Source organism: Podarcis pityusensis, assembly GCF_964106645.2.
Source record: "Podarcis pityusensis genome assembly, chromosome: 16".
NCBI lineage: Eukaryota > Metazoa > Chordata > Lepidosauria > Squamata > Lacertidae > Podarcis > Podarcis pityusensis.
The window spans coordinates 32,145,345-32,160,097 of NC_138041.1; the positions used below are offsets into that span (position 1 = coordinate 32,145,345).

Below are 14,753 nucleotides of genomic sequence, written 5' to 3' on the forward strand. Positions count from 1 at the left end.
GTCTGGTCTCTCCTGCTCTTTGATTTGTCCGATCTCTCTCTCTGTAGCTGCTGCCCCAAAATGGCTGCAGTCAACCAGCAAAATATAAACAAGTAAAGAAGTGGGCAAACCCTGTCTGTTTGCATATCTGAATCAGCCGTGTGTGTAGCAAGGTTTGGTTATAATTCTTTGTGTTCAGATAAGTGCATTTTCCCATAACAAGTGGGTGGATAGCGGGACCAATGTTTATTCAAACAACACCGTAGCAGCAAATGCTCTTTCATAAACTGCTGGTTGTATCCTGCATTATTTGCCTGTTAGCACAAGGGCTCTTGTGTTAGAGGACAGGCAAGTTTTAATGTTGCACAACAGAGGAACCAGATGTGATGGTTGCACTAGCAGGAACTTGTTGCACAATCTATTGTACAACAAAGTTACCAGCAATCTGCTGACTGCATGCCCTTGCACTATGATGTTTTGCTGGTGCAAGTACTGTGTACCACTAAGTGGATTTAACTTAGCACTAAATTGGATATACAGTGGTACCTCGGGTTACAGATGCTTCAGGTTACAGATGCTTCATGTTACACACTCCGCTAATCCAGAAATAGTACCTCGGGTTAAGAACTTTGCTTCAGGATGAGAACAGAAATCGCGTGGTGGCAGCGCAGCGGCAGCGGGAGGCCCCATTAGCTAAAGTGGTACCTCAGGCTAAGAACGGGCCTCCAGAACGAATTAAGTTCTTAACCAGAGTACCACTGTAATTCTCCCCTTCAAAGCCAGGGGCTTTTCTGCAAATGCACCACCTTTTCTAAGAGCTCCATTTCATTCCAGACTGAGAATCATCTTTGTTGTAGATTAAATTTGAATCCGTCCAGATGCTTCTGCCAGATAAATGATATTTTAGGTGCTGCTTAATTATCAATGCTTCTTCCAACTGCTGGGCTGAAGACTTTGCTGTACAACGTGCCCTTCACAATTACCAAGTTCACTGAGAGCTACTCACGTGTGATAATGCTGTTTAAGCCAGAGATGGTATCTGTGGAAGGACTGTACTGTAGTAAAGTCTATGAATGGCAATAGCATTTCACTAACAGGATAGCTCCGCTGAAACCACTGTTTTTCTTAAAGGAAAGGCAGGAACGTAATAAGCTGCCTTATACTGAACTGGACCACTTCATCCAGTTCAGCATCATCTACACCAGGAATTGTCAAACTGTGGTCCTTGAGCTTCATTCAGGTGGCCCACAACACATCCCCATTAAACTTTATTTTTAAGTGTATTTTTATTGCTTCCTTGATTTCTTCTGCAATACAACCAAATGCAATATAAGAAGGGAAGGGAACAATCAAACACAATTAGAAACCATGCAGCATTTAGCACAGTGCACTGCAACTGCGACAACAAAGAGTAAAATCATGGTCTGCCAGAACCATTGGCAATTTTAAAGTGGTCCAAGCGGGGGAGTGAGGGAGTTAGGGAACCGCTAGTCTACACTCACTGGCAGAGGCTTGCCATGGTTTCAGACAGGTAAACTTTCCAGCCTGATCTGAAGATACCACAGAATGAACCTGAGACCTTTCGCATTCCAAGCATGTGCTCTGTCACTGAACCATGAAGGACTCATGGTCTAATTCCCACCTGGTAGTAAACCTCTGTCTGGATTGTATTGTTTCAGATTACAGAGAGGGGCTCCCATGCTCCCTATATCAAACGGTGCACCAGGTGAGAAAGGCCTTCAACACCTGCTTCCATTCACTGCACCTTCCTAGCAGTTGCATTTGAAGCTCTTTCCATGGCTCTGATGCATGGTTTGCACTGCATAGTTTACCCATGTTGCGCAGGGTGATAAATCTGCATGCATCCATCCCATCACAATCACTTAGATATGCAGCAATCGGCAAATGGAACACGGATGTTATAAATCAACCTTCCCCCAACTGTAGTCCTTCTAATGCGTTGAACTAGAAACCCTAAAATCACTGACCACTGATAATGAGGGTTGGGACTTGTATTCCAAGATTTATGGAGGGCACCAGTTTGGAGAAGGGTGCTGTAAATGTTTATCTGAATCAAAACACACAAACATATCACAAGCACTAACCAAGCTCTGGCTGTGTGGGTCAGTGTTGACAGCTTTACAAATAAAGGTGAACTGGTTTTATCCTTGGTTTCAGGTGTTGAGCGGACATTTGAGAAGATGGCCTGCTACAGACTCCTCCCCATTCCACCACACCTCAATTCAACACCTCGGGGAGTTGTCTGGATTGTCTGCTTCTAAATCTGACCTTAAATACTCCTCTATCCACCTACATTTCCAGGAAGGGGAAAATTAGATCCCTACCTTTCTATGAAGAACACTCAGTGATAATTAGCACATGGGTAGGCAAACTAAGGCCCGGGGGCCGGATCCGGCCCAATCGCCTTCTAAATCTGGCCCGTGGATGGTCCGGGAATCAGCGTGTTTTTACATGAGTAGAATGTGTCCTTGTTCATTGTGGGGCATAGGAATTCGTTCATTCTTTTTCCTTCAAAATATAGTCCGGCCCCCCAAAAGATCTGGGGGACAGTGGACCAGCCCCCTGCTGAAAAAGTTTGCTGACCCCTGCATTAGCACCTACCCTAACTCAGTGCCAGAGCTTCCGCTTTACATGCTCAATGTTCAGTCCCCATCATTTCCAGGTACGTCTGGAAAATTATCCCCGTCTGAAACCCTGGAGAGCTGCTGCCAGTCAACACAGACGATAATGAGATAGATGTACCAATGATCTGGTGCAATATAAGGCAGGCATGTTCCTACCAAAGGCGATGCATAAACACTTGCCAGATCCTGCTTCAAGGGCACAAATGTTCTTCAAGACACTCAAGTGAATTCTCTGCTTTCGTAGCATCTTCCTTGCCTCTGGGCACAAGATGTAATGAAGGATTTCAAAAGCGGGCCGTAAAAACAACACCCAAAAAAATCTATCCACTGTTCTCAAAATGATTTATGCCTTTCCAAATGATGCCTCTCAATTCCCCGAAATAGGAGAGAGATCACCCTGGAGGAGGCAGCCCTGATCCTAGATCTCCCTCTGCCGTAGGAGCACTTATAACTTATTGCTGTATTTTGGTGAACAGTAGCAATCAGATGTGTATTTATATATTTGTGGAGGGACTAGCCAAGAAAATACAAATATTTTGACAGCCAGAAAACCTAGAAGTGTGGGAAATGTGTGTGCGAGAGAGGGTGGGAGGGATATTCTCGCTGCAAGTCCTAACATGTGGCTCAGCAGATATGTGTTATCTGGGGCTCACCAGCCAGCTCCTGCAAGTCCAAGATCAGAGTGCCACGGTTAACACTCCACTGGCTCTATCATTCTCAGGAACACAGTGCTTGCCTTTAAATGCATTCGTTCCGGAAATCATGTCACATCCCTTCGCAAGTAAAACACACAACTGGTTATCGCTGGATGACACACCAGGCAATGCTGCCCTTCCAGTGGGGTCACTTGTCTAGGCCCGGCTTCACAGCGAGCGTTTTCGACATGGGTAACTTCAGATTAATGTTTTCCCTCCACCCGTCCCGCCTCCCTACCACGCTTTCTTCTGCAGAGCAAAATCTAGCCTTGCCAGCTCTCCCAGATATATGTATCCATCTGGCAATGTGGAATTCACACACAGGCGTAAGGATTAGCATCCCTTAACACACTTCTCAGGATATCCGTTTTAAATGCAGGCAGATTTGAGGTGCTGCTTCTGACTTTACAACAGGTGTGGGGCAACCTCAGGCCCATGGGAGGAATGTGGCCCTCCATACCTTTTTAAATGGCCCTCCATACCTTTTTAAATGGCCCTCAGGACTCTCCCTAGGCTACAGACCCCATGGGTCCTCCTTCATACCCTCCTCAAGTGCTTTCTCCACAAGCAATGCATCTGTGGCAGTGCCTCTTGACTGCGGCAAAGAGAGGTGTGTGAATATGCACGATAAAGCCTTCAATTTTTTTACATGGCTGGAATGCTATACAAATGGCCACATCTGTTAGGCCGCTCCCTGCTGCCCTTGGCCCCGCCCATTACTGGCATAAGGCCCCTAGAAGGTTCTCCATGGGGGAAATCTGGCCCCCTCTTGAGTTGCAAAGGGTCACCTGCCCCGCTTTCCAATATCCTGACCAGCATCTTGGGCCTTGCATGCTATTGCCATTACTGATAGGTGCAGGGTCTGCTTCAGGGTTCAAGGGCCACATCCCAAGAGGGGCCCCGCTGCTGAACTCCAGAGTCCCCAGACTTTGCTGCTGCCCCCAACACAGAAGTAGTGACAGAAACATGCAGAAGGAGCAGCAGTCCCTCCCTGCCTTGCCCCTTCCCCTTTCAAGCAGTGATGTGAATTGGACCCAGAGGGCCAGCAAATGCACAGCAGTGCCAAGGACAGGGGTAGACAACCTAAGGCCTGTCGGCTGGATGCGGCCCAATCGCCTTCTCAATCTGGCCCAAGGACGGTCCAGGAATCAGCATGTTTTTACATGAGTAGAATATATCATTTTATTTAAAATGCATATCTGGGTTATTTTGGGGGCATAGGAATCCATTCATTCCCCCCCCCCCCAAAAAATATAGTCCGGCCCACCACATGGTCTGAGGGACGGTTGACCGGCCCACAGCTGAAAAAGGTTGCTGACCCCTGGTCAAGGAGCTGGGCCCACTGAAGACATCAGGCCCAGGGTGGATAAAAATCAATTATTTTTAAAAACAAACAACTCCCCCCCCCCCATCAGATTTTTAAAATTTAAATCAGATTTTCAAAATAAAATGCTTTTGGAGGAAAAATCTTTCCAAAGATAGTTTTCTATTGAAGTTACATTATAGTCCAAAGGCTATTCATCAGGAAATAAGCATTTGTTTTAAGTTTTCCATGTGTGCTAAAACTCAGTCTAAGGTGTGTGTTTTTTTTTAAAATGGTTTAACCACATCCGTTAACAAACATGGATACATATGATATAATGTTATTGTTTTAGTTAAATAAATTGTTATTAAGGAAATGATTATTTTTCTCCTTCCAATAAAGTACAGCAGAAAAGTTTTCCAAATATAAACAGTTAACTTATTAAACGTCGCAATAATTTCCTAATTATCTGTCTATGTATTTGTAGTAGTATAACCAAATCAGTAATTTTTGATATAACTGTAAACTACTCTGAAAATTTATTATTCCAAAAATGACACCTTCATCTGGTTGTAAATATTAAGATTATACCAGCAAGAATGAGTCTTTCTGTAAAAAAAAAAAAGATTTAAATCAAGTCTTACTGACTAGTGATTTAAATCAATTTGAAATATCCATATTATCTTCCAATATTTTAATTTGAAAACACAGTCTCATATTTATATTTAGTTTTATTATATGTTTGTTTCTGGATACATTTTTAAATGAATCATTTCCCATTGTTCTTCGGATATGGATTTTGAAATTAGTTTTTGCAATTCAGACTGTATGTGCAACCTTGCATGTGATGGATTTAGTGTTTTTTTTTCATTAAGGGGAGGGAATTACCCCTTTCCTCTTTTTGGGTATAGTTTAAAACTGATAAAAGAAATTTTAAAAAGAAGAAGATAAGCATGCTATATTTCATTGAATATTGCAAGAGGAAGAAGTTAGTACAAATACAGGTTATGAGTTCACCTTATATTAATATGAATTAGGACCATAGCTGGGGTAATAATTATAGGTCTTAACATATAGTAGGTGTGGTGAACCTGTGGCACTCTGAATGCTGTTGGACTCCAACTCCCATCAGCCCCAGCCAGTATGCCCAATGGTCAGAGATGATGAGAGGTGTTGCCCAACATCCAGAGGGTCACAGGTTTCCCACCTGTTAAACAGCATTATGGTATTATTATTATTAACAGCTTTGCCTCTTTGGAGATAGAGCAAGAGAAATATTCATATACGTCCTTTTCATTGTTCTGTTTTATTTTCTACATGGGTACTATTTATTTTCTTTTTCTTCTTCTTTTTTGTTTCTTATCTTACTCTGTACAATTGTATTTTTTTAAAATCTTTCAATAAAGAATATAAAATAAAAAATGACTGACAGCAGCATAATATATTCAGCAAAGGAAAAGAAATCAGGCAAATTTGCATAAAATTTAAACTAACTGCAACATCCAGCTTTTCTGGAGTACTTAAGTTTACCTTGGCACCAGAATGTTGATTTACTTTTAAAGCACCAACTGTAGACCTCTCTAAATGCTAACTGAGAGCAACTCTCCAAATTTCATGCCAAAGTCTTTCACGGTCCAGCTACCTGACAGACTCTATATAGAGATTCCAGAGACTGGAACTGGAACGCTTATATGTAAAACATGTGTGCTATGATTGAATTCATAGTCCTTCATAAAGTTTTTGGAGTGCCATGACACTAGACCTCATGGAAATGGTTGAGTGGCAAATACTTTGTCTGCTTAATGGAACCAGTTGTGCCCTCCAGATGCTCCTCTCATCTCTGACTACTAAACACATTGGCTGGAGGTGATCATGCGAGCTGCAGTTCAGAACATCTGGAGGGCACCAGATTGCCTACTGCTGGTCTACACGCACAAGCGGCAGCTCTCCAGAATTTCAGACAGGAGTCTTTACCTGGAGATACCAGGTACTGAACTTGAGGAATGTGCTCTGTGCTACAGCCCTTGTCCTGAACTCCCACAGGGTGAAACTATTTCAATCCAGGGTGGATGCTACCAAGAAGTTGTGTGTACAAGGTATTGTGTGTTGGGTGCAACATGACCATACTGATGCGCACACTGCAAAACTGGGAATCAGAGTGGGTCCCTCCTTCTCCCCCCTTTTTTGCTAATTGATAACAAATGGTTTGGGTAGAGGGTCCTTTTCCTGTGTTCCTTGGAGATTCAGATCCATATACAATTTACAAAAATCCTCATCTACATCACAGCATTTAGGCTCCAAATATGAAATGGAATCCCCTCCCCTCTTCCATCTGTAAGAATAGCTATCACCTACCCACCCCCAAATTCATTTTTCACTGGTTCTGCGCAGCTTTATGCCATAATTTAACCACCTGCCTTAATCTATATTCAGGTTGTCAGTCTCTTTCTACATGTGGGGGTTCTCCTACCCCCAATTTGTGTCAACGCTTGAACTGAGATTTAATACAGAGATGACAGATCACCTTCTTACTTCTAAAATAATTTCTAGAAACAGATTTGCAGTGCTCTTTCACTCCCTTCCTCCCTCTCTCAATCTCAGGCGCACACACAAGGATAGCACTGAAGCAAAATAAAGATGACAGCACATTTGAACAAGGCAGCAATAAAACAGTGATAGTAATAAAGAATAAAAACGCTATATCAGGTTGCCATGGGAACTAGTATTCAAGGACTCCAGGTAATGCTGTAAAACACGCTATTGAGCATAAAGCACTAAGCAGGTTAAGAGGTTATTTATTATGTTACAACATGCCATACAGTGCCCTCTGGTGTGTGTGCAAGACAGAAATGTGTGCTTTAAAAACAACAACAACAACAACATCCAAAACTCTTCTGTAGCCTTTATAAGGAATGGGCGCTTGGCACACTGAAATAAAGGTCTTTATCAAGGGCAATTGTCAACTTAAGTGGATTCACAGAAAGAACAGATAAAAAGGAAGATTGAGTTAGCCCCTAGGACTTTTTGCACCGTCTACAGGTGACCAAATGTTTTGATCAAACGAGCAAGCATTAGCTGTGGCAGGCAGATGCACGAGGGACTGAATTGCTTGCAGATACTGGGAAGCAAACAGAAGTGCACAGAATTAAAAGAAAGCACCACAAGACTTTCCAGCAATAAAGTGTGTTTGATTTCAACTTAATGTTGGTTTAGGGCCAGTTAGAATGTTGGACATGAGAGATGGGGGATCTCATTGGTGGACCCATATCTATGGAACTCTTTATTTCCCAAGAGCAGAGGAATGAAATATCTGGCCTGTGAACTCAAATGTGGGCATTGAGCCCTTTCTACCTAGCTTGAGTGCTTTTGTCCGTCAAGAATGTACCCTTGAACTCTTGATAAACTCTCTCGCTTGCCTGGTTTTAGCACAGAGGTGGTGGATGTGGGTGGGTGGAGAAACTAGTCTAGTGTGTGTAGAAATGTAGCTCCACAGGCCTCTCTTATCTGCTCCTCTCCAAGCCACACACTCTCCTGAGTCACATTCCTGCTCAGCACCCTCTTTGATTGCTTTTGCCAGGCTAGAATGTGTCAATGTACTGTGATAATGTCTCTTCTTTGCCCAAATGGTCAGATTAACATGTGAGAATTAAAAGGGATCTGAATTTTGCACAGTTGGGATTTTCTTTTCTTTTTTCTTTTTTTTTTTTTAAAAAAAACCTTTAAAAGATGTTGGAAATACCCTCAGTGGGGCGCTGGTTAACATTATCCTCGTCACCAAGACTGTTACAGTGGTACCTCAGGTTAAGAACTTAATTCGTTCTGGAGGTCCATTCTTAACGTGAAACTGTACTTAACCTGAGGTACCACTGTAGCTTATGGGGCCTCCCACTGCCACCACACAATTTCTGTTCTCATCCTGAAGCAAAGTTCTTAACCCAAGGTACTATTTCTGGGTTAGCGCAGTCTGTAACCTGAAGAGTCTGTAACCCGAGGTACCACTGTATTGCCATCATAAGGCCCCCTCCTCTGCCCAAAACATGTGATACACACGACATCCTTCTTCTCCTCATTTTGGAATCGGCCCCCATTGTCCACTCCACTGGTCAAATTCTGACATGTTATACCAGCTCTAATACATATAAGCAACGGTGGAGTGGGAAGAAATCTCGTGTGATTCTGATCTTCCATTTATACATGGAAGACAAGCAAACAACAGGGGATATCCAATGTTAGTTATACTCTGAATATGACTAACCCGCTGCATCGCAGGGGGTTGGACTAGATGACCCTCGGGGTCTCTTCCAACTGTACAGCTCTGTAACTTATGTCCACCCAAAAGTAAATCAGATTAAATTGGGTGGGGCTTACTCCCAGTTAAGTGGGATTAGGGTTGAAGCCTTAGGTGGATATCACACAGAGTTTGCCAACCTAACTTTAATTGTATTTGGAGAATCTTTTTCTTAAGCCCAGTGCAGCTGCCTTAACAAAAATAAAATAATGTCGAATGTAACTTTCTTAGAATATCTATATTCTACTTGGAAAAAGTGACTGGACAAATATCCACTTCCTTTCTGAGCAATTAAGACACATCTCAGACTATTATGAGTGTTCGCCCTCTGGACCCTCTCCCAGAGGCTGCAGTGCACATCTAGAAATACACAGCCTGTCAGATCCTATTACTTAATTAAGATTTGGGCTTTGTTGCTATCGCCTTGCCCATCAGAAGGTTCAGAATCTGTAAATATGTTCCCCATTTATAAAGTAAACGCAGGATTTAGTGGTTTTTATTAAGGTCAGCCAAGGAAAAAAGCAAACATGATGGGGCGGCCTTATATGAATCAGACCATCGGGTCCGTTTAGCTCCATATTGTCTGCACTGATTGGCGATGGATCTCCAGGATTTCAGGCAGGGATCAATTCCAGTTCTGCCTGGACATGCAGAGGGTTAAATCTGGCACTTTCTTCATGCAAAGCTGATGCTCTGTTATTGAGGTATGAATAACAACAAGAACAACAAGGCAAAACAGTCCGCAAGGCTGTATACATCTTTAAAGTGCATTCAAAGCACATTCCCCCCCTCAAGTAACTCTGGGCACTGTAGCTTGTTAAGGTTTGCTGGGAATTATAACTCTGTAAGGGGTAAAACTACAGTGCCCAGAATTATTTGAGGGAAAGAAGGTGCTTTGAATGTGCTTTAAGGTATAACGTGCACACAGCTTTTGCGTTCACAGCAACAGGACCAAAAGCATTTTGGGGAGGTTATTAATGAAGTTTATTACGAAGAGAAAGAGAAGGAGAAATTTTCAGCAAAACAATGTTCATATGAGGGCCAGCAATAGTATAGGCTCTCATCAAGAATAACTGCACATTCACCCTGAAATGTCTTCGAATTACGCTTTGGAGTCACCTGATCTTCTAGATAAGAAGGACAAAAAGCTCAAAGAATGCCGTGTTCCCTCAGCCCCTGCTGGGGAAGCCTTCACCCAGTTTAAGAAAACTTCAGTTCAGTTCTCCCCCCACTAAGTGGCACCAATGCACCACGAACCACAGTGAGTAGGGGGGGGGGGAGACTCATGATGGGCATTCCGTCTCATTTTGCCTCTTTTGCGCCTCGCTGGCTGTCAGTGAACGAGAACAGCATAACATAAGTTAAACGCTTTCTGACAGAGGCTGTGTTCTTCAGCAAGTGATAAAGCAGCCAGAATTAGCAATGATGTCCCATACTTTCTCTCTTTTTGGGCAATTGTAGACTGAAGAGGTTTTCACCCATTTTTCACCCAGCACCCTAGTAGCTCTTGGATGGCACCAGTCACCATTCTGAAATTGCTTATCAATGGAAGGAGCTGAAGAATATTTACAGGTACGTGATTAATGCAATTTTGCACCACTGCCCAACGAGAGGGAGGGAAGTTATTCCAGAACAACCCTTTGATTATATCTCACCCTCACACACATGGGAACAGCAGCTTTTCCTTTGAACCCACTTATTTTAAAGATGTGGGGTGCACTTTTTATAGTTAGAATTTTGCTTGGAGGAGGAGTAATGATTATGAGGATGAAAAATATCCTGTAATACATGATCCAACCACATATCCATAAGGGCAGGTACTGTCTACTTCAGGGATGGGGAACCGGTGGCCCTTCAGAGGTCGTTGGGCTCCAAGTTCCATCAAATTCATTAGGGAAGGAAGTGAAAATAAAACTGCCGATAACATGATGCCATTGTATAAATCTGAACTCTTGGGAGTTCTGAGAACCCCACCTCCAAAAGGACATTGTACAGTTGGAAAAGATTCAGAAAGAAGCAACCAAAATGATTGAGGAGGTGGAGCAACTCCCCTGTGAGGAATGGTTGCAGCATTTGGCGGCATCTTGAAAGCTAGCATCTTCCAGACAGTGTAGATAGGTAAAAAAAGAGAGAGAGAGGAAAAGGACCCCTGGACGGTTAAGTCCAGTCAAAGGTGACTATGAGGTTGCAGTGCTCATCTCGTTTTTAGGCCAAGGGAGCTGGCGTTTGTTCACGGACTGCTTTCCGGGTCAGGTGGCCAGCATGACTAAACCACTTCTGGTGCAACGGGACACTGTGATAGAAGCCAGAGCACACGGAAACGCCGTTTACCTTCCCGCTGCAGTGGTACCTACCGTATTTTTCGCTCTATAAGACGCACCAGACTACAAGACGCACCTAGTTTTTGGAGGAGAAAAACAAGAAAAAAATATTCTGAATCTCAGAAGCCAGAACAGCAAGAGGGATCGCTGCGCAGTGAAAGCAGCAATCCCTCTTGCTGTTCTGGCTTCTGGGATAGCTGCGGAGCCTGCATTTGCTCCATAAGACGCACACACATTTCCCCTTACTTTTTAGGAGGGAAAAAGTGAGTCTTATAGAGCAAAAAATACAGTACTTATCTACTTGCACTGGCATGCTTTCAAACTGCTGGGTTGGCAGGAGCTGCGGCAGAGCAACGGGAGCTCACTCCGTTGTGGGGATTCGAACCACCAACCTTCTGAATGGCAAGTCCTAGGCTCTGTGGTTTAGACCACAGCACCACCCGTGTCCCATTCACTGTAGATAATACTGAGCTAGATTGACCAACGTGCTGACTTGACGTGAGGCAGCTTCCTGCATTCTTAATGTGTTTAGCTGAATCCAAGATTTTCCCCAGTCAAGACTTTACTTGGAAGCAGAGTTCAGGATGGGCAACTGCATGAGAGCACTGGGGTAATGTGCACACATTTTTGCCAACCTCTCCATGTGCTTCTAGTGCTTAGAAGGATGCATTCCCAATCCCCAAGGGGTCCCCTGCTTGGGTGGCAGGACCCACAACCCCAGGCAGCCTGTTAGATCTTTATCTTTCTTTATTACTTCACCTCTTAATCCCTCTCCCTCCTTTTGGCACTTGATCCAGAGCCTGATTATTTTGTTGTTTGCAGTCAGCTGAAGTAATTAAACCTAACCCTCCTCCTGTGGGAGTCCCGCAGAAGGTTAGTGATCCACAGGCAAGGCATGCTGTTATTTATAGCTGATTAAGCCCCATTCATCTCCATTTAAATGTTCCAGGAGATGGGAGAGATCCCAATACACATCTGTGCTTGATTAGAAACACCAGCTGTGTGTGGTAGCCTAGTCCCCATTGTGGAAAGGGAGGCGGGAGAGAAGCAGCACTCCTTGGCATATCTAAACAAACCAACATGGCTTTAGCCATAGTTTACATTGCTAAGAGCCAAGCCTTTGTTATGGAGCCGACACCACAAGAAACCCAAGCTGGAGTGCAGATGGGGGGGGGGGGGAGGTATTATACAAGGCTTCTTCATCTGTGGGATGCTTCGGGTCCAGTCTATGTGGTTTCACTGGAAACAAAAAGGGGGGGCAGAAATTTAACACTGTTGAAGAGGACATACCATGGCTTAACTCAGTAAAGCAAAGCAGCAATACAATCAGAGGAGGAACCACTATCTCCTCCCCTGGAACCTGCATGCTCGCAAGCTCCAGTTAAACCATGGTTTAGCTTAGCATGATGTGTGAACCAGGCCAAGGCGTTTAGTTGTACATTCGAATAAAACCGTGGTTTGTGGCACAAAACACCACAAAACTTTGGCACGGGTTCAAAAGAGATACATAAATGTTGTATTTGGGGTGCTCACTAGCAATCACTACAGGGTATGTCTGTGGAACACTGGGGGGGGCATAAGAAACTGGAGACTAATGGAACAAAAATCAAAGGTTCAGCTCAGGTTTACAGAAGATGTAGGGTATTCACTAGGGGTCACCGGATGATATGCTTGTTGCATGCTCACAAGCAGTGTTGGAAATTTGGGGTACAGAGCAGCACAAAAATTTGGAGGAGATATGATCATGCTGTTTTTAGGGTAGTCACTAGGATCTCACCACTGGGTAGTCCCATTTGCACACTTGTGAGTGGCAACGCCAAACCCAGGCTTGTGGCACAAAACTAGCCTACACAACAGTGGGACAGGTTTGAAGAAGATGGACAGTATTGGATTTTGGACCACTAACTACAAAACCCAATTTAATGCTACAGTAGGCACTGGTGGCACAAATCTCAGGTTCTGTAGCATAATATAGCAGAAAACGTTTTCATTGGTTTTGTGGGTAACCAGATTTGAGGGTTCTTAGTCAATGGAAACAAGAACATAGGGAAGATTACTCTGGCATACTCTTGAGACAAACTATACAACTGTGTTTTCTTCTCTCAACTGCAAGCAAGGCAATTTGGCCTTGGATCTGAATCTTGCCAAATGTTGGGCTGTGCTGTTCGTGTCAAACTTTAATCAAGATTAGGAACATCTGAGTGAGGCATAGTAGCTCTCTACAGACAAGCAGGGAAGGGAATAAAAGTGTGTCTGAGAAACATTCTCTATCATTTTGTTGAGTTTTCTTTTTGCCTTTGGCAAACATTCCTTCCTTAACATCTGCAAAGCCCTTGACGATCCTTGCATTAAGGTGCTATTTAAGTGCAAGGCCTTTGATGGCTGTGATTATTTAGAAGGCTGGAGGGTTCAACAAAACCCAAAGACCTATTAAAAAGCATCTTGCAGGCATGAGTCAAATGGGTTTCTACACAAAGCCTTCTTCCACAGTAAAAATGCAAACGGAATCATGTAAATGCTACTAGCACAGTAATACTCAGGAAGAAACAGTCATATCTACTGGGTGGGCTGAACACAATGAACACTTCACCTGGAAGCAAGTCTACTGTGTTCAAAGGAACTTTCCGGTACTTCTGAGTAGATATCCATTGGATTGCTCTATAAGTTAGCTGCAGCTGCCCAAGCCTGTGCAAGAATGGGGGGGAAATTATAGGATTCCAACTCCCATCAGCTCCAACTAGCATGGGCAAGGTTAAGCAATAGTGGGGGTTGTAGTTGGGCGGGTAGCATGTTAGCAACCCTGACATACAGCATGGAAGTGAGGAAGTGCCATCCATAGCTTAGGGGTAGAGAAACTCCCTTGCATGCGAAAGCTCCAATTTCTACCTCCTCCTGATAGGGCTAGGAGAGACTACCCTCAACCCAGAATGACTGCTGTCAGCACAGACAATACTCATCTAGATGGACCAATGGTTCCTATCTCCACTTTTCCATGGTGCATTTCAGAGATAGTACACTGAACCCTGATCTAGAAGACTGGATTTGAAATTCAGCTCCCAGCTATGAATTCTCTGTTTTTTTGTTTGTTTTTATTAAATTTTATTAAATTTGTGTATCTCAAGGCTGTTCATAGCATAAAAATGCAAAATACATAATAAAAATAGAAACAAAACAAACAAATACTGCCCCTCTAGATGACTCAATTTCAAGTCTATAAAATCCCTACCTTAGTGAACCACAAAGACAAAAAAAAGCCAAATTCTATGACTGTTAAAATTTTTTATTGAAAATTCAGTCATTTTAATGATTGCTCTGTACTGTTTTTAATGGCTCTGTGTGTCTTTTTATGTTGCTGTATTTTGTGAGTGCGGTATATGAATGCTTTAATAAATAAAATAAAATAAAATAAAATAAAATAAAATAAAAATTATATATAAAGACCAGCTTGAAAAATACAAGGAAAATTTCACAATGCAAAATACAGTTAAACAGCCAAACAAATGAATTTCCTCTAAAAATCAT

General features: G+C 43.1%; 1 protein-coding gene across 12 annotated transcripts in view; it reads right to left on the reverse strand.

Annotated features, from left to right (window-relative positions):
* The window catches only part of FBRSL1 (fibrosin like 1), a 779,020-nt gene that overhangs the window by 474,697 nt on the left and 289,570 nt on the right, over positions 1–14,753 (reverse strand). The gene's annotated exons all lie outside the window — the stretch shown is intronic.